The following is a 19,478-nucleotide window of genomic DNA, read 5'->3' as shown; positions in this document are numbered from 1 at the left end:
GTGAAGCAGCCATTCCCAAGACAGATTTTTGCCATGCCCTTGCCAAAACAAGTAGAAGCCTCCCTGAACCTATCACAATTCATACTTTAAAAACTTCCAAACATATCAACTGTATGATTATAGAAATCTTAATGAGCATATGATGGTTTCGACAAACTTGAAGAAAATCTTATGAGAATCCTTGTGGGAGATGTCTCTACTACTTTTTGAAGCCATAACCCACCGGTCTAGTGTTAGAGCAGAGACAAAACACAGAGCAATAAAAGGTAACTCAACTTATATGCTTACATCATCCAAACACCATTAGGTGATATATTCCAAAGAAACACTTATTTAAAAACCCCCTTTCTTTGTCCATAAGTTTCCCTCAAATGCTGCCTATAATTTTATTCTAATTTCTCTCAAAAAAAAAAGTGAGAGAAAGAAAACATATTAAAAATTCTTCTCTGAGTCTTAAATCAGCCTTGTTCTCCACCTTCTCTTTCTTTCTCTTTGTTAGGTAGGAAGGTTCTCAAGGAGAAGAGGCACTGTTGATGGCTTGTTAGTCTGGCTGTAGCTAACAGGCTCCATCCCAGGGCTACAGCAGCTCCAGCGGCATAGGACTGACTGACTCATGGCTCTCAGTTTCAGGTCCTGGGGACACAGGGCCTGGAAAATTTTTTCTAAAATTTTTAAATAAAAATAAATTTTTAAAAATTTTTAAAAAGGAAGGGGAGGGAAAAAAACTGGGTTCATAAAGCCAGAATCATCCTTAGTGGTTAGTGAAAGACAAAGGAGTGTATTTTAAGTTAATAATTTTTGACTAAAACTATTCATAAGAATCATTCTATATGTTCATGCAATCTAAGCCACCTTTATCTTAACCAGGGGTTCTCAATTAAAAACACTTAAGGAGTTAATTTAAAATATTTAAGGGGCACCTGCATGGCTCAGTCAGTTAACTGTCTGCCTTCAGCTCAGGTCATGATCTCGGGGTCCTGGGACTGAGTCCCACATTGGTCTCACTGCTTGGTGGGGAGTCTGCTTCTCCCTCTCCCTTTTCTCCTTCCATCTGCTCATGCATGCTCTCTCTCTCAAATAAATAAAATATTTTAAAAAATAATGATAAAAAAATAAAACATTTAAGTGACTTTCATTTCTCCTTCACTACTGAAGGATAATTTTGCTGGATATAGAATTCTAGGTTACTGAGTCTTTCTTTCAATACTTTAAATAACTCAGTCCACTTTCTCCTTGCTTGCATGATTTCTGATGAGAAGTCTGCTGTAATTCTTATCCTATTTCTCTATAGGTAAGGGGTTTCATTCCCTCTTTTTTTTTTTTTTTAAGATTTTATTTACTTATTTGACAGAGAGAGACACAGCGAGAGAGGAAACACAAGCAGGGGGAGTGGGAGAGGGAGAAGCAGGCTTCCTGCGGGGCAGGGAGCCCGATGCGGGGCTCAATCCCAGGACCCTGGGATCATGACCTGAGCCGAAGGCAGACGCCTAACAACTGAGCCACCCAGGTGCCCCTCCCTCTTTTTCATTCCCTCAAAATTTTCTCTTAGCCTTTGATTTTCTGCAGTTTGAATAAGATATTCCTAGGTGTGTGTGTGTGTGTGTGTGTGTGTGTGTGTGTGTATAGATATAGATAGATATAGATATAGATATAGATATAGATATAGATATAGATATAAATATTTTTACCCTGCTTGGCTGTAACTGTCTGGATTCATCAATCTCTCTACATTTGGGGAGAGTGGTTTTCCCTATGATTTCAGTCTTCTGGTAGGTTCAACAAAAATCAGTGATTTTTAGTTTGTTCTGATCTTTACTTGTTATAAGGACAGGAATGATGACTTCTAAGCTCTTTACATGTCAGAGCTGAAGCCAGAGGTCTCAGGGGGCTTTTAAAATCCAACTGGATTGGGTTGTTGCCAGGAATTTCTTTTGTTTTTGTTTTTGTTTTTTGGTGTTTTGTTTGTTTGTTTGTTTGCTTTTTTACTTCCCTGAATGACTATAATGTGTAGCCAGTATTAAGTCACTTCCTTAGATCTTCAGATCTTAGAACATTTCTAAATTATGTCACTATTCAAGTCACTTAATAACAGATAATATGAAATACTCTATTTATAATTTTCTTTCTGATAAATGTTACATGGCATATTCATTTAATAGCATTTTTTTCTACGATGATCATTGTAAAATGTGAGAGCACAATTGTGGCACCTCTGGACTTAATCCTGCATGTCAGAACCAATCTGCCACTTTTACTTAGTAGGATCATCTATCACCTCCTAAAAACTCACTCACCTGGGACAAATGACTCCTGATCAGTCACCTTTTACATACTGAGCCTTGTTATTATCCCAGAGAACTACAAAATCCATACAAAAAACAAAAAAACCATAATTTCTAGTCTTATAGATCCATGACTTCCTGAAGTCCTGAGAACTTTACTACTTCTCTTAAAATAGCCAACCACATGGTTGCCCTCTTTACCTTACCTGACCTCAATAACACTTAGCAATATTGCTCACACTGTCCTTGAAAATACATTCCCCCCCATTCCTGTCATAATACTTTTGGCATCTCTTCTCTTTGGCTATTGTCTCTTATTCTCCTTCATGAGCTTTTCTTCTTTCATTCTCCCCTCTGTTTGTGTCTTTCAGTGTTGCTCTTCTTCCATTCTTCTTTGTTTTCTAAACACTACCCATGGGTAATTTTATCAACATTTTTAGCTTCAATTGTCACCCATCAAGGAAACCAAAGAACTATGCCTCAACTTTCTCTAAGAAAACATGTTTAAAAGTAGATATCTATACTATTTTGGTTGTATATATTTTATATGCATCATAATTTGAAGGTATGTAGTTGGAATCATTTTCATTTTTCAACTACCTATAATTTAAAACATATTCTTTTTGCAAAAGTTTCAAATAGCCATCAAATTCAAAAAGAGCCTACCACCAAGAAAAAAAATTTACCATCAGTAGTCTAGGCAAGTGATATGTCATTTCTAACTGATCAACCGAATTTTAATCATCAACATACTGCCTCAGTCCAAATATAAGAAGTAGTATTTGTTATCTGAGGAGAATTACAATTGTCATCAATTACTTGCTTTTATTTTCTGTGTAAAGGCCTAGTCTCCTGAATTTTACAGTAATCTCCTCCCCTTTTGCAGAAAGACTTAGGTGTTTCACTTCTTTAGGATAACGCTTCCAGAATAATGAAACTCAAACTGGGTTAGCAACAAGATTCTAGTGCCTTATCACCATCTGCATTTATAAACTGCCCAGATGATTCTGTTACAAATCACAGTAGCTCAGTCTGGTCCAATGTTGAAGACCTAGTAGTGACGACAGGTACTTGTTAATTGATTGCTGTCTATCCAAAACAGCTGGAAATCTGACTCCACATTTAATATATAGAAAAAGATGACAGTCTTTTAATAGGTAAAAAAGTTATTTTCTTGTTTTGCTTTGCTTTTGCTTTATTTCCTCTTTAGCAATTTGACTTTGGATGCAAATAGGATAACTTTCTTGCATTAATGGGATTATTATCCCTCAATTTTCTTTGAAATAAGTAGCTTAGAGTTATTATATGAACACATGATCTATAAACCCTCCAAAAATTCTCATTAGTTTGTAGGATATTTCCCTTTTTATAAAATAGAAATTATTTATTCATGGTTATTCAGCATACATCATGATTATCTGTCATCTATGACTTCTACTACTGCTCCTTTCCATTTTTTCCAAATAAGCAGTCACATTTCCATCATTAAACATCATTTAAGTCATGACTGTATCTAGAGACTGTACCAAATATGGGAGAACATGAAATCTAGATTCCAGCACCAATCATGAACCATGCTTAGCCAGAGGACACACAGTTTGAGAAGAGAGAGGTGACACAGCCTTAAATTTAGCCCTTAAGCACAGTAAGATGTTTAGTGGGCCATTATTTTCACAGTTCATCACAATGAGTAGTTTTGCCATATTTGCTTTATAGAGAACATTTTATCCACCCCATAAAAATCTTTTTTCCTCTCCCCTCTTCTTTAAGCAAGGGTTGATAATCAGAAATTGAATTTTAATAAGTGCAAGAATATCCCAGTTCACTGAGATTAGAAGCTTTCATTTGCAAGATTCCATTCTAGCTTCAGGAAAACTTCTCTAACACTCTCCAGCATAATATATTGCTACTGCTTTAACTTTCATTCACCAAATAACTCCATTAATTACCAGCAACCAGACTTCACTTCCTTACAATGTTTTGTGCACCTGGTTTGCAGACGGGATGTAGTAACAGAAGCCTACACAGCACACCCAGACTGCAGTACAGGCCAGAATGTTGGCTACTCTCAACTAATTTTATGTGTCTGTGGAAAACAGAGCTTTGGAATTCAACCAGCTGAAATTACTGTTTGCTATTTCTCTATTCAACACCAACACTGTTCTGTACAAAGTCAGAACAAGGAAAGTGAATTTTCAAGATGGTGATCAAGTCATCATTTACTTGCAGACCTATTCAAATAACTATGGGTTCACATGTTGAAATAGAAACCACATGAATCAAAGCCTCCCAATAGTGTGGATCTTTGTCATTGACGTTGCATATCAACAGCATGATATATCTTTCTTGTAATAATTTCACAATAAAGGCTGAGGGCTCCTCTGAAAAAAAAAAAACAAAAAACGCCTTATATACTGCATTCTTATTCACCATTTATGTCTGTATTAGTTCAGGAAGTTGAATGTCTACTTAAAATAAGTCTTAAAATGCCTTCTCTGCATGTGGCATGAGCTCCATGCCTGTAATATGCCCAATAAATATTTGGGGGAAAGAACAATGCTTTGTTTTTACTGTGAAATCAGACTCTCTTCCCTCCTATTTCTCTCACATTAACATGTTTTGCCATATCCAGGGACAGTTTTCTGATAAGAAACTAGCCACAGGAGCTGTCTTTGGATCTTGCCTCCCTGCAATCTTTCTAATAAAACCTCCAAATAAAAGTGTTGATGGTGTTCTAGGGAACTGTCCCAAGACCAGGCATGTAGGGAGTAAGGAGCAAGCTGTCTAGGGGAGTGCAGGAAGAGTACATTCCCCACTTTGACTAGGGGGTTATACTGAGCTAAAGATACAGATGGGGAAAAGACCATAGCATAATTCCTCAAAGATCTCCAGCACAGTTGAGTTAAAGCTGTTAACTACAGACCACTTTTAGGTACATTACAAAAATCCTTACACTAACTTCAGCATTCTAGAGGGAAATGCAAAAAGATGTACCCTTGGGATGTATATGCTCTCTCTGGACCCCAAGGACCTCGACTTAGGGAGGTCTAGGATCACAAAAACCAATGCAGGGCTGCCTTCAGGGCCACTCTGTGACACCCCAGGAAAGAACCAGAATCTTTCCATAATAACAACAATTTGAACCAAATTTATTTTATTTCCCCTAATGTTATCAAGAAAAATGGAATGAGAGATTGATTTTGTGAGAGGACCAGGGGAAGGGGCAAGCATGATAAAAATATTTAAAGCTACAGAAAACTGGAAATCTGAATTTTTTTCTCTCTTAAGGATATGGCTACTTCATTCTAAAATTAAATGGCACTTGGCTCCAAAAAGATTCAATATTCTAAATTTTTTCTAAAGTAAGAACAAATATGAAGGTAGAAAATTTGCTGGACTATACAAAAAAATGAAATCTGCAACAGCATTTCCTCTAATAATGACTTCATCATTGAAGAAATAATTGGAATTTTTCTTCTAGAGCACAGACTTTGATAGAAATGTCAAAAGATTTTTGCTAACTTTATCTTTTAATCTTAGTCTTTGTGGCAATTATTCCCAGACCTTATTGTGGTTTCCTGCACAAAATTATACCCTTAAGCAAAGCAGCCTTACATTTACTACAGGCCCAGGACAATAAAAAGTCAACAGCAGGAGAAAATATGTTTTATATGTTCAGTTAACTTTACACAGAACTGGAAAAAATTGGCAAGTGGCACTTAATTATGTTATTCTAGTTTCTTTAATATATATAAAAATTGCCAACCCAAATGGATATTATTAATTTCTGGTTATTTTGAGATAGAATAACTATTTCTATTATTAAGGCCTTCAAATAATGGCCTCTGTATTTAAGACTTTTAAATTCTTCCCCTATTCAATTTATACCATTATCACTTATTTTTAACTTAAATTATCTTCAAATATAAAATGAAGGAAAAGTGATTTTATTTGAGACACATAAACATATAAACTAGACCTAATTTCTTTAGCAGGTTGATTTGGGACTTGTATTAGTTTAATATCATTTGGATCAGAGATCTTCCCATTGGTAGTAGAGTATATATGCTTTAGTTATATACTGCTATATAATGAACTACTCCTAAACCTGGCTGCTTTAAATAACAAACATTTATTTTCTTACAGTTTGGTGGGCCAGAAATTCAGGGGTAGCTTCACTGAGTGGTTCTGGCTCAGGTTCTCTCATGAGATTACAGGCAAGATGACTGCAGTCATCTGAGTGCTTGGCTGGGGTGGGGGATTGGCTTCCAAAATTGCTCACTCTTTCATGCTTACTGGCAAGAGGCCTCAGTTCCTTGCTGGTTGTCGGCAGGAAGCATCAGGTCCTTGCACACAAGTTTTTCCATAGGGCTTCTTGAGTGTCCTTACAAAATGGCAGCTGGCTTTCCCCAAAGCAAGTCATATAAGGAAACCACAATGTCTTATCACCTAGCTTCAGAAGAGGAAAGCCACACTGTCTTATCAACTAGCTTCAGAAATCACATTCCATCACTTCCACAATAATCTACAGGTTACACAGTTATCTCTGTTCCACATGGGAGGAAACTCTACCAGGATGTGATGACCAGGAGATAGAGATGGTTGAGATAAGCTACACCAATTGAGTCCAGAAAAGAAGAAGGAAGAAGGAAGAAGAAGAGAAAGAGGAGGAAAGAAGAAAAAAGAAGAAGGGAGGAAGGAAGAAGAGAAGAAGAACAACAACAACACAACAATAGAAAGAAAAATCCCCATACACATGAAAGATGGACTGTAAGGTCATAGACAGTAAGAATTTGAGAGCTTGACTAGTTGGCACATTTTTAGTATTAAAACATTTCTGGGAAATAGCTGCACAAAAGCTACTCACACTTTAAAATAAAATGCAAATGCAAGTGGCCAAAACCTTGGGATTCTAGGCATGTACCTGCCTTTTATTACATTATTTTAATTTCAATTCTCAAAATCTTTCAGTAATCGATACTTATTATGATTGCTGCTTGGATTTCCTACTCCCTCTAAGCACTAAGAAGACAGAGAATAACATGTGTCACAAGGACCTCATGAAATTTTGCCAACAGAAATTTAAATCAAATGATATAAATAATAATTTGTTACCATTTGAGTTGTAAGCTGACACCATTGGTTGCTATCAGCCTGTGGCTATGTAACTAAAAAGTAAGATTTGTAAACTATAATCTGAGTTTGTACATATATAAATGAAATCTCGGCTAGAAATACCATATGTGTATCCTGTGTGTAAACCTACGTGTAATAGAGACCATACGGAGGTATAAACAAAAAGCATTTTTGCAGTTTCTCAAAGTCCTATTGGATGATTGACTCATTGGTCCTACTTTTTTGACAAATCTTCAAAGAAACATCATGTAACCTCGATTGGTTTTATTTCCTCATTACTGACTTCCTATTTGCACTCAAGGACGTATACCCTCCAGAATGACAATGAACTCCTAGTGGAGTTCAATAGTGTCCCCCACCATCAAGGAAATGACAGTGAGAAACTTATCAATGGTGAGGTCAAACACTTTATTTGCTCCATGTCTGCCCATAGTAACAGATGGCCAGAAAACACACAAACTTAAATTAGAGATAGACATTAACTGGAAGGGAAACACAGTGAATCTAAGCTCAAAAGATGGTATATGAGCACAGTAGTAGGAGAAGGAGGAGGAAAGAGGAGGAGAAGAAGGAGAAGAAGGAAGAAGAAGAAGAAGAAGAAGAAGAAGAAGAAGAAGAAGAAGAAGAAGAAGAAGAAGAAGCAGCAGCAGCAGCAGCTGCAGCAGGGAATGGGCTGAAGGAGAGGAGAAACAACAGAAAGGATAAGCTGAGTGTACATGGAGCAAGGAATGTATTATGCAACTTCAGGTGGGGAAAATACAAAAACAAAACAAAAATAAAACAAACAAAAAACCAGAGAGAGAGAGAGAAGAAAGAGAAAAAAGAAAATCAAAGGTATGGGAGAAGAGACAAAGAAAAGCTTTATTAAGAATTAGCATCCAGGGGCGCCTGGGTGGCTCAGTCGTTAAGCGTCTGCCTTCAGCTCGGGTCATGATCCCAGGGTCTGGGATCGAGTCCCACATTGGGCTCCCTGCTCCGCGGGAAGCCTGCTTCTCCCTCGCCCACTCTCCCTGCTTGTGTTCCCTCTCTCGCTGTCTCTCTCTCTGTTGGAAAAAAATAAATAAAAAAAAAAAAAAGAGAATTAGCATCCAGCACTGCAGGTACCCAGAAACATACTGCAGAACATCAAGTACAAGCAGAGATACTCTGACCCGCACACAGACATAACAGAAGAGAATCTTGGGATTACAGCTGACTCAGTAGTCACAAGTGAGGAGTGGAGTTAGAGACAAATCTAGGCTTATATTTAGGGAATGCTAAGCCTCATAGAGAAGGATATCTTATAGGTGTGTTTTGGGGGTAGGGGTAGGAGGAGGGTTAGGAGGAGCTAGGGGTAAAAACGTGGCACAAAAAGGAGATTCCAAATGGCATCAGGTGTCACAATGGAGCAAAGGAGGTTGGAGAACAGGGCCCAGACAAGTTCTAAAGATTATACTCTTGTAGTTTATTTTCCTAGACACAAATGACAGAGCTCCAGTACTAAAATCACCTAATGGCACAGAGCAGCTTATCACAAGAAGATGACTCATTAATCAGGAAACCATGAATCAAACATTAATTATCCATGACCCAAGAGACTATAGGACTCATAATGCCAAGGTGGCTTTACTGAAATCCTTAATTTGCAAAATTCCATACATAGAGTTACATTCATATATGCAGCATATTACCAGATGCTCCACGGATACTAAATGAGCTATTCTTTCACTTGAATTTCTTACTTCCTTATGACTTAAAAATGTAAGAAAAAAAGTAATGCTACCTTTGGGCATTTTTAGTAGGAGGTTAAGCAAATGTGAGTGGGGTTTAACCATGTAGCAATCAAGGATGTGGCTCAAAATATAGAGGTGGAATAAATTGAAGAGCCAAGTAGCTCTACAAATCTGTGGTTCTATTGACCACAGTAGAGTATCAATTTATATAAACAGTGCACTTTTAATCTTTTGAAGTACTTCCACATATTTTCCATATTCCATTTCATATCCTTACAACAGTCCTAGGGTAAGCTGGATAGGTATAATTATATCTGCTCCTTTAGCTGGAGAAATAGACTCACAGAGGATAAATAGCTTGTATAAGCTGGTAAGTAACAGAGCTGTGGCATACAAGAACCCTGAATCCCAGTATGGTTTGTCTCACCCAGACCACGCTTCTGGAACTTGAAAACAAATCACTAGGAATCTTGCTGAATTACAGATTCTAATGTAGTAGTTCTAGGGTGGGACCTAAGATTCTGCATTTCTAACAAGCTCCCAGGTTATACCAATGCTACTGGTCTGTAGTTCTAAACCAGACTGCATCTAACTCAGTAATCTCTTAACTCAGTAGCTGTCCATCAAGTATTTTTTGAAATATGGATTCAAGAGCCTTAGCTCAGGGCCTTCAGTAGGTCTCGTGCAGAACCCTGACCTCTGCATTTTCTTTAAAGTTCCATGAAAGATTCTGATTAGTAACTAGGGCTGAGAATGTTTTCACACTTATAAAGACATAGCACCTGTACTGTACATTTAAAAATCTTCAAGGGAGTATTTTTGTTGCAATTATTAGGAATTCTAGTTCCATCCTAACTCACCACAAGAAATTTTTTTCATACACTCGTAGAATATTGAACTCTTTCAGATTTCTATCTCTCATCTTTTGATCTTGAGATTTTAATTTCTCTAGTTTCCAAGGTACAAAATATCCCACCACTCTATAATGTCATGAGATGTCAGTTTCACTCATTTTTGTTTAAAATAACATCCCTTACATATTTCAATCCCTATTTTCTTTGCCCTTTTAAGATGTCTATGGTTCTTGGAGAATTTATTGTCAGGTGTAATTTTCATTATAAGGCACATTTTAGAGGTCTGTACACAGAGATAAGGATGAAGTGTTCAAGATATAAAAATCATTTCAAGAATTACATTTTGGAAGGGAAAAAAACTAATATCTGAGTGACAATTAAAGAGATGGCAACCTTATTGCCCAGTTAAGCTTCCCAAGTGAGCACACAGCAAAGACTGGTTGAGATAAGAGCAAGCCCTGATAGAAGGTGTTAGAAATGATGTGCCATGCTGGTCTTGCATGTGGTCTTTCAGAGTTTGATAAACTAGCAGGTTATCTTCCAGAATTTCCACTCACTGACTTGAGGCCCAAGTTAAGAACAGTCTAAGGAGGCACACAGCTTTCTTTTCTTTATAAGGATGACCTTGGCTTTCAATTGCTAAACTCCACTGTAGCCTGTGTCACTCTTCATATAAAAGCAAACAAAGGTGGTGGTTGGTCACAGGCTGTAGATTCTGGAAGAACAGTCCAGGCAATTGAGAGTTCTCTCCACCCACAATCTCAACTTATTAATGTTAATGCTTTTGGGTACTAATGGGTAATGTCACCAGAGCAGAGACGCTTTCTCAGTTTACAGTGTTCTTAATATCACAGTAATTTTTTCACAGCACACCCTAAGGTAAAAGAAATACCTAACAGTTCTATTTATTCAGTGGTTAGGCTCTAACCATTTGTAAGTACTTATTTCCTAACAACTCAGTGCCTGTTGAGCACAACACAACACCTCAAACCTTGGAGTCAGAGAACACTGCTACATCATTTCCAGTTCCAAAATGATTTTCACACAGTCTTGCTTTTTATCATAGAAAACCCAGCCTCACAAAGATACAACATTAACAAATGGAACATAACAATCTAATGTTTAAACTGTTAGTAGTTCATGTAGAGTCCAAAAGATGTTACTGTATTTCCCTTGAATTTTTAAAATATTTAGTTATGGGGATGCCTGGGTGGCTTAGTCGGTTAAGCGTCTGCCTTCGGCTCAGGTCATGATCCCAGGGTCCTGGGATCGAGTCCCGCGTCGGGCTCCCTGCTCCGCGGGGAGCCTGCTTCTCCCTCTGCCTCTGTCTCTCTCTCTGTCTCTCATGAATAAATAAATAAAATCTTAAAAAAAAAAAAGAAAGAAAATTTAAAAAAAAATAAAATAAAATATTTAGTTATGTCCCTATACATCTGCTGCAGGACCACAAAATGCCTTTGTACACCATTTAGAAATGGTGGCTCTAGCAAATTTGAAGCCCAAGACTCAGATTTCTGGTCCTGGCAGCTGAGCCTTCTAGCCATGTCTTATGGGGGAAGTCTACTAATTACTCTGAGCTTCAATTTCTTCATTTTAAATTATAAACAATTTCATCATTCTAAAAAGGAACACAACCAAAAGTACTTTGGTACATAGAAATGCTATACTAGAGGTATATTTTCTTAAAAGTGAGTTGGTCTAGTATAGTGAATTTTAAACTTTTGGGGTTTTTTTGAATATAGAATCCCTTCTTCAATAACACCCCTTAAGATACAAAGCACACATGTGAGATTAGACATAGAGATACTCCATTGGAAAAGGCATGATGGTCATTTCCCTCAGACCCAGCCCTTGATCTCTTCATGCTCTACTATGTTCCAAGGGGGATGGACTCCCACTCTCTTACAAACTGGCTTACCACAGAGCTCGTTTTATAGGCTATTGGAAGAAGAATCTAATATTCCCCTCACTCTGTCTCCCAGAAACATCTTCAGTAGTCCTGCTTTTTGTCCCCCTTTAAAGGCTCCCTCCTACAAGGTTCCCATTCCCACCACATGGCCTCAGTTCCTCCTATCTCCCCTCCAGCCTTCTGAGTAAGGGTGGATTTCTGCAGGTGCTTACCTTGGAGTTTCCTCAACTTCCCCAAGTTGCTATTTCAAGCTCTTCTAACCCATAGCTAATATTCTGTATTAAATTCCCTACATCAAAATTTTTGCTGTTAGCTCTATTTATGACTGGTCCCTAACCAATACTAAGATGTGAATAGCCCAGAGCCCCACCTCTAGGACCCAGGCTTCCGATATGGTTGTTCCTTAGGCACATCTGAAAAAATTAGGCTCACTCCTCACTCTATCACTAAAAAGCTGTGCAATCTTAGGCAAGTCACAGAATATTTCTGAGGCCCATTCTCCTCATTCTGCAAGGATCATACTTACCTCGACCTCTCCTGATAAATGGAAAGTATTGGATGACTTAAAATGATCAGACTGACCTTTTATTACAGCTCAAGACTTTGTGTATTTGGATAAAGGGTTTACATTTAAAAATAAAGATATTGGTTTCCAAGAAACCCCAAAAAAGACCTCTCCTCCACACTCACCATCATAACCCAGGCCTAGCCTTAAAGGTAAAAAATTCTAAACTGTTCTTTCAAACAATTAGATTAGATGTGAATTGATGGACTTCTATCAATTGTAACAAAGTTAAAACAGATCTTATTTACAGCTACTGATTCATGTTTCTATTCCGATCTTGCTGTTTATGCCTAACAACCCACACTGGTATTGTGCTCATTCCTTCTTGTATTGTGGTTTCAGCACTTCCAGAGTGGTTTTAGGCACTCCTAATCCAAATTTTAGGTTCATGTACTCAGAGATAATTACCTTTGGTTGCAAGGAGGATGCATACATGACAGAAGATGGAATTAGACAATTATGGTTTGAGAACTGCTGCTCCAAATAGAAAAGTTGAAATATATATGTTTGTAAATAACTGTGGCCTAGTGTATATTGTAGGGGTTTTTTTCCTCAATAAAACTTTTTTTTTTTTACGTTTCACTTTCTGATTTGCTGTAGCATCAACTCTGTTGGAAAGAAGACATTTGGGTCAATGTTGCTACCACACATAGTCTGATCCATGACTGAGTACTGACTAAACAGACTACAGCAATATGAATACTTCTTATTGTGACTCCTCTTATCAGCCTGGCCCCTAGGATATAATAAACTTGGAAAGGAGCAAGGGTGAGTCTTTTCCAACATGTATTTTCAGCGCCAGCATAATTGCCTGGTTTTCCAAACACCGGAGATGAATTAATGACTAAATGCAAGCCTCCATTAAGACCAAATGATGCCCTCAGCACAGTCCAACAACGGTGCCCTCTCAGCCACGGCTCAAGAGGAAGAGCTTAAGGATCATATATACTAATCAGCTGGCAAATTAAATGCTAGCCGGACTCACCAGCTGTGTTTACACTGAATATAAGTGAAACTCTCAAGCCATGAGATAGAAATAAATGTGTTATCTGACAACACCTTCAACCCAAACGTAAGTCACTCACAATGACAAAGAAAATGTTTAATAATAACAGATTAAAGTAAATTATGGCAGATGAAGGTAATACAAAAAATGGACTAACGTCAAGAGAAGCAGTGAAAGAGTGAAGGGCATAAAAGCTGGAGTGGGGAGAAACTCAAGGATTCCCCTTCCCTTGGTGCACCTGCTTATTTTGCTTAACGATTAATCCAGGGCTGAATGGATGGCAGAAAATGCAGAGCTAATATTAGAGAAAGTCTCCCTTAACAGTCTCCCTGTCTGATTTTCCTAAAATGCTTTAAGCCTCAGGTCACAGTTCTATTCCATGACTTTCTTTCTTCATGTATCTTTCGCCCTTTCCCCAATCCTATGACATCATGCCTGACTTAGGGTTTTCCTCTGGTAGCAGTCTGCACCCTCACCACCCAAGAATTTTCCTCTCAGAACTGGTCCTCTCTAGCCACCTAGTCAACCAGTTTTGTTACATAATGTGCATAACACTGTGGAAAGCATGAGAGACCTAGAATATAAAGGAAAGAAAAAACAACAGCAAGTCCCTCATTCTGAAAATAGTTATTATCTAGCTTGATAGCCAAGGCACATATGCATGAAAATACTCGAGGTCTCAATCTTATTTTATTAATAGGAAAAAGTAGGTTTTTCTAGCTCTATTATTCTTTGACTAAAAGACCTAGAAAATAATGAATCACCAGGTCCAAATTGATATAGAATATGCAAATGGACACAGTATAATTGGAGAGTTACTAAGTCATACAAAGTTACCCAAGAGTCATAGTTAAATGCCTTAGATAGACTTCTGAGAAGAGGGTATAGTTTGAATGATATTGGATAATTAAGATCTTAGGAATGAGAAGGCCTCAAGAAGTCACTCATCTAACCCCTTTATCCAGCTTTATTAAATCTTAACATTTTTTCACACTTTTCTCAAATCCCTTATTTTTAAGAAATAATGGTAAAACAATGGTAATTCCTGTGATCTTGATCCTATTCTCCTTCCCCACTTGATAAATCAATTGAAAAAAGAATGAATAAATTAATTGAGATATACTCATACTGTGGAATACTCTACAATAGTTACAAGAAATAAACATCAACACAGATAAATTTTTAAAACAATGAATGAACAGTTAGGTTGATTTCAGTTGTTCACCAACACAAGCATCATTGCAATAAACATTCCTGTACACATCTCCTTAGACGTAAGTGCAAGAGTTTCTCAAGAGCATATGTTAAGTGAAATGTGTGGGTTTCAAAGGATATGCACATTTTCAGCATTACTAGATATTGTCAAAATCTCTCCAAATAGTTTTTTTCTTACCAATTAGTAGCATATGATAGTTCTCATTTCTGCCATCCTCAGTGATATTTAATAAAAAAAAATTTTTCAATAAATAAAATCTTTAAAAATTTTTTTCAATTTTTGACAATCTAATAGTTTTAGAATAGTATCTCTCTTTTGTTTTTATGCATACTCTGGTTATTCGTGAAGTAGCACATTAGTTCTCAAGTTTATTGCTTGTTCCTCTCCTATGAATTGCCTGTTATACCCTTTGCATATTTTTTCACTTGTTTTGCTATTTTTATGTTGATTTGGAGGAATTATTTACATATCCTAGGTAATAGCATCTTGCTAGCTATATGCATCTAAAATAACACATAATAATAACTTTGTGAGGTGTGTGTTTTTTTTAGAATTTGCTCACTTTGAAACAATCAAATTTGGCATTTTATATGATGATTTTATAGTCCTATGTCTTCTCTAAGATACTCTCTCCTGTATTTGCTTGCAAAAACTTTTAGAAAAAAATTAATGTTTATTCTACCTATATCTGCCTTTGTATGATGTGACATAAGAATCTAATTTCTTTTTTTCCTATATGAACAACCAACTTTCACAACACTATTGTCACTGCTTTATAACTCTGCCTCTAATCTATTCCTAAAAGTAATCTTTTCAGAACATTCCAGAATGCAGCACATTCTAAAAATTACAGTCTTTCTTTTAAGCTATTTTGGGACAGAAGTAGCTAAAGGAAACTTAATGGATTTCTCTGTGTGTGTGTGTGTGTGTGTGTGTGTGTGTGTGTGTGTGTATTCCAGAAGCACTGAACTACTGGAAATCCTGTTTTTAAAATACTCATTATGAGATAGTAGTAGGCTGGAAAGTAGAGGAAGAAAAGAATATTAATGATGCTGGGGACTCTTAGGTATAGCTCAGCTACAGAGGTCATCCCCAGCCATATCCTGCAACTTAGGACCACTGGCATAACCAGAGTCTCACAATCATGCCATGGATAGAGACTAAGCTTCTTGTGAGCCTTTGACATGTACCTCTAGGACCTCACCTTCAGCCTGAATTTATCTATAGCCCACAACCTGAATCCATGACAGTCTCTAGATCAGTACTTCTCTGGGAGCACAATAGGGAGGAACATTTTTAAGTTGTTTCAACACACCACCATCTTCAGAGTGGCATGGTCCACTATCGGTCCATCGTCTTCAGCATGGCAGTTCACCGTGGTGTTTCCCTGAGGGAAGCTGACCATGTTCTGAAGGAAATGCTTTCTTCTGGGAGACACTGGGTCATCCATCAGGGAAAGAGAAATGACCCATACAAACTACTCAACAGACCATTTCCAGCAAGCATCTCTGAGGAAGCCAATGGACAAGGACATTACTGAATTATCTCAGATAATAAAGGAAGGGCTGTTAATATAATCAGAGGGGACCTTCAGCTGTTCAAAACAAATTCTGAGCCCCGGTAGTAAAGAGACACATATGAAAGCAGTAATTTCTGGGGTGGTTTTTTTTTTTTTTTTCTCACTTTAACACTCCCATAATTTAAAAAGAATTTAATGGATTTTCATTTTCAGGACCTGGAAAAACAAAAGTCCTCCTAAGCAGAGAGCAAATGCTTCCAGTGTTTGCCTGAAGCCATTCTTTTTATTGGGAGAGTTACAGCCCCTTGAGAAGAAGGGGTTTATAATGGAAAAAATGAGACAGCATCAACCATAATGAAGCTCAGAATATAAATAATAAAACCCCTGTTAATGCCTGACACTTTATGTTTCTAAAGAAAATCCCTGCCTTTTATCTAAAATAAGACAGTTGCTGAGCAAGTGGATAAAGACCAGGCCAACTTGCCCACAGTGGTTCATTCCCTTTAGAATATTCTTCAGACAAAAGACCAAACCTTTTATGAGAAAAACAAGCATATATTTAGCACGATTCTTTTATTTTACCTTTATTATCCTTCAGAGAAAATGGTCCCTTGATGTATGTTAGATTTCCATTAATTTCCATCTCCCATCTAATGCAGCGGAAACACTTTCAACAAAGTCTCCAGTGAGGAGAGGATCATGCTTTTCAGCTAAACCCTACAGTGCCTTAATGTATGAGGAACAACAGCAGAAATCCCAGGGCCCACTTCTTACTGCAGTACAGATTTTGCATGTAGAATTCTTCCATGAGGGGGTGTGTGATTTCTTGGAGAAACAGTACTTTTTTAAACAGTATACAGAAATATGAACTCAATTCATAACCTCATGGAGCTCGGTACCACAGACATGGCAGTGTATGTGATACCGTCCCTGTCCTCAAAGAACTCCTATTCCAGGAAGCGGAGTCGGGCATTAAACATAATTGTGGACAGTTATTAAACACTTTACGTGTGCTTTCCACTAGGCTTAACTCTTCCCATGCATTATGTCCTATCATCTGCATATCAATCCCAGCGAGGCAGAGACTATTATTATTACTTTTTATTATACACTTTTTGAGATGCTGAAACAGTTTTCAAGAGATTAATGAGCCTCCACACAGGCACAGGGCACCTTGAAAATTCTGTGATTCTTTAATAATTATATTTTAAATTTTAAAAAATGACAGGAGAAAATTACTATGAAGATGACATTCTCAGCATGCACACTTGACAGACTGTGAAAAGTTTTCAGCTAGCTCACAGATAAACATCATAAGCATCATATTGGTATTTTTATATTATACTAAATATTAGTGATTTTGGAATATAATGTAGAGAAGAATTCTTTTGGTCTAAATGACAGAAACTCAACCCAAAGTGAACTAAGCTAAATAAATAAATTAAGGAAAGTATTCAAAGCTCAAAGGTCCAGGACTAGTTCTCTCCAGGTATAGTTACATGCAGGTACTCACATGATATTAGCAGTAGTCATTCCTCTACACATAGCTCTCCTTTCCCCTGGGTTGCCCTCACCGGCAGGTAATCTTTCCCCTTACAAGGGCATCTCCCTACATCTTAGTAAGTCTGATGGAAAGAACTTTTTTTTTTATATCAATCTTTATAACAGAAGTCCCAGAATTGAATATCATTAACCTGATTTGGATATCACTGCAGTCAGAGGAGTAGAATGTTCTGATGGATAAATCTGGATCATAGAGCCACTGATGGCTCTGAGTGGAGAAAGTAATCCCACCTAAACCACATGGACTGAGCATGGGAGAAAGGGATTCCTCAAATGAAAACCAGAGAGTTGTTGCCCTCCCCACCCCCCAAAAAAGTGGCTGGGTTCTGAACAAGGAAACAAAACTGATGTCTTTCACAAAGAGGAGAAAGAAGTAAAGAGCTGGGCATGCTCAGGAGGATTGGCGACCAGGTAGAGTGATATAAAACCACTTTAATCCTCTTTTCCATAATTATTTGATGTTTCTGAAAAGAAAGTTGGGTGAAAAAAAGTAGAAGAAAAACAGTATCATGAAATTAACTATACCAGTTAAACCACCGGTCACCTCATGCTCCTAGCTCTTCTCTGGGGCAGAGAAGTACTCATTGAACCACTGAATGGAGGTAAAAGAGTCTATTTCAATTTAGTGCTGAGGTAGAGCAGTTATTAATTGAGCAAAACACTTTTCCTACTGTTTCTTAATTCCAAAAAGCATAGGGGTGCTCGCTATTAATACTGAGGAAGAAAAAAGTTAGAGGAAGGTATTGATTTTAAAAGATTCTATTTTTCTTAAAGGAGAAATCTCTTAGCTTATCCTCCCATGTTTATCTCAAAATTCTCTACCTTCGAAATTGCTGGATGAGATACTAATCAAAGAGCTTTGAATTCTTCAGAGAAAAGTCTCTAAATATTAAAATCTATGTTAAAAATATTAGAACTTGGAAATATAAAACTATTTAGGTATTATACAGCACAACAACAAGTTTTTCAGTCACATTAAACTCATTGATTATTTTAAGATCAACAACCCCTTTGTGATTGACATTTTATCAAATCAAAATGTATTCTAGTTTACACAGTTTTGTATACACTCTGAACATCAGAGCATAAATAATACACATACCAAATATTGACTTTGGAGCTTTGTGTAGGCAGAAAGTTTTTGCTCAAAATTAGATATACAACTAAGGAGGCATGTTTCACAACCTTATATGAAAGTATCTTAAGCTTCTGCCAAGAATTCCAGTAGAAATTTAGATTTTTTTTTTACAGTCTGTCTTAAAACAGGAGATAGCTGAATAAACATCTTCTAAAGACTTGTTTTCTATAAAATTTTATTCATGAACAACCCTTACGAATCATGTATTCTACAAACTTCTTGGATTCTTCAGCTTTCACCCTGATCAAGTATAAAAACCAATCCCACTGAAGGTGGCCTCAGAAGAGCAATTTCATTCACTGGAGTTGAATAATGGACATTTAATACTATTAATTCCTACCTTATAATCCTTCAGAGCTTAAGTTAGCACATCAATTTATCCTCCCCAACTTTTCTGTTACATAATTCCCTTATTCTTTAAACATGCTTACCACACAAAACATTGGTAGGATCTGAACTCTGTGCCAGATGAAGAAAGAACAAATTATTTCCATATAGGTCCAACTCATACAAGTTCCCATATGCATGTCTTGCTTTATGTTCATCAATCTCACTTTCAACTCCAGAAACGCAGGGAG

At 37.1% G+C, this 19,478-nt stretch overlaps 1 non-coding gene across 1 annotated transcript; it reads left to right on the top strand.

The window, feature by feature from the left end:
* The first annotated feature begins 522 nt into the window (after nucleotides 1-522).
* LOC116639293 lies at nucleotides 523-645 on the top strand. The gene has a single exon (XR_004300804.1). It is a non-coding gene; the product is annotated as a small nucleolar RNA SNORA54 (small nucleolar RNA).
* The last annotated feature ends 18,833 nt before the right edge of the window (nucleotides 646-19,478 follow it).

Source organism: Phoca vitulina, unplaced genomic scaffold (assembly GCF_004348235.1).
Source record: "Phoca vitulina isolate PV1807 unplaced genomic scaffold, GSC_HSeal_1.0 scaffold17, whole genome shotgun sequence".
Taxonomy (NCBI): domain Eukaryota; kingdom Metazoa; phylum Chordata; class Mammalia; order Carnivora; family Phocidae; genus Phoca; species Phoca vitulina.
The sequence above is the reverse complement of the archived record's forward strand: the minus strand, read 5'-3'. Positions and strand labels throughout refer to the sequence as shown.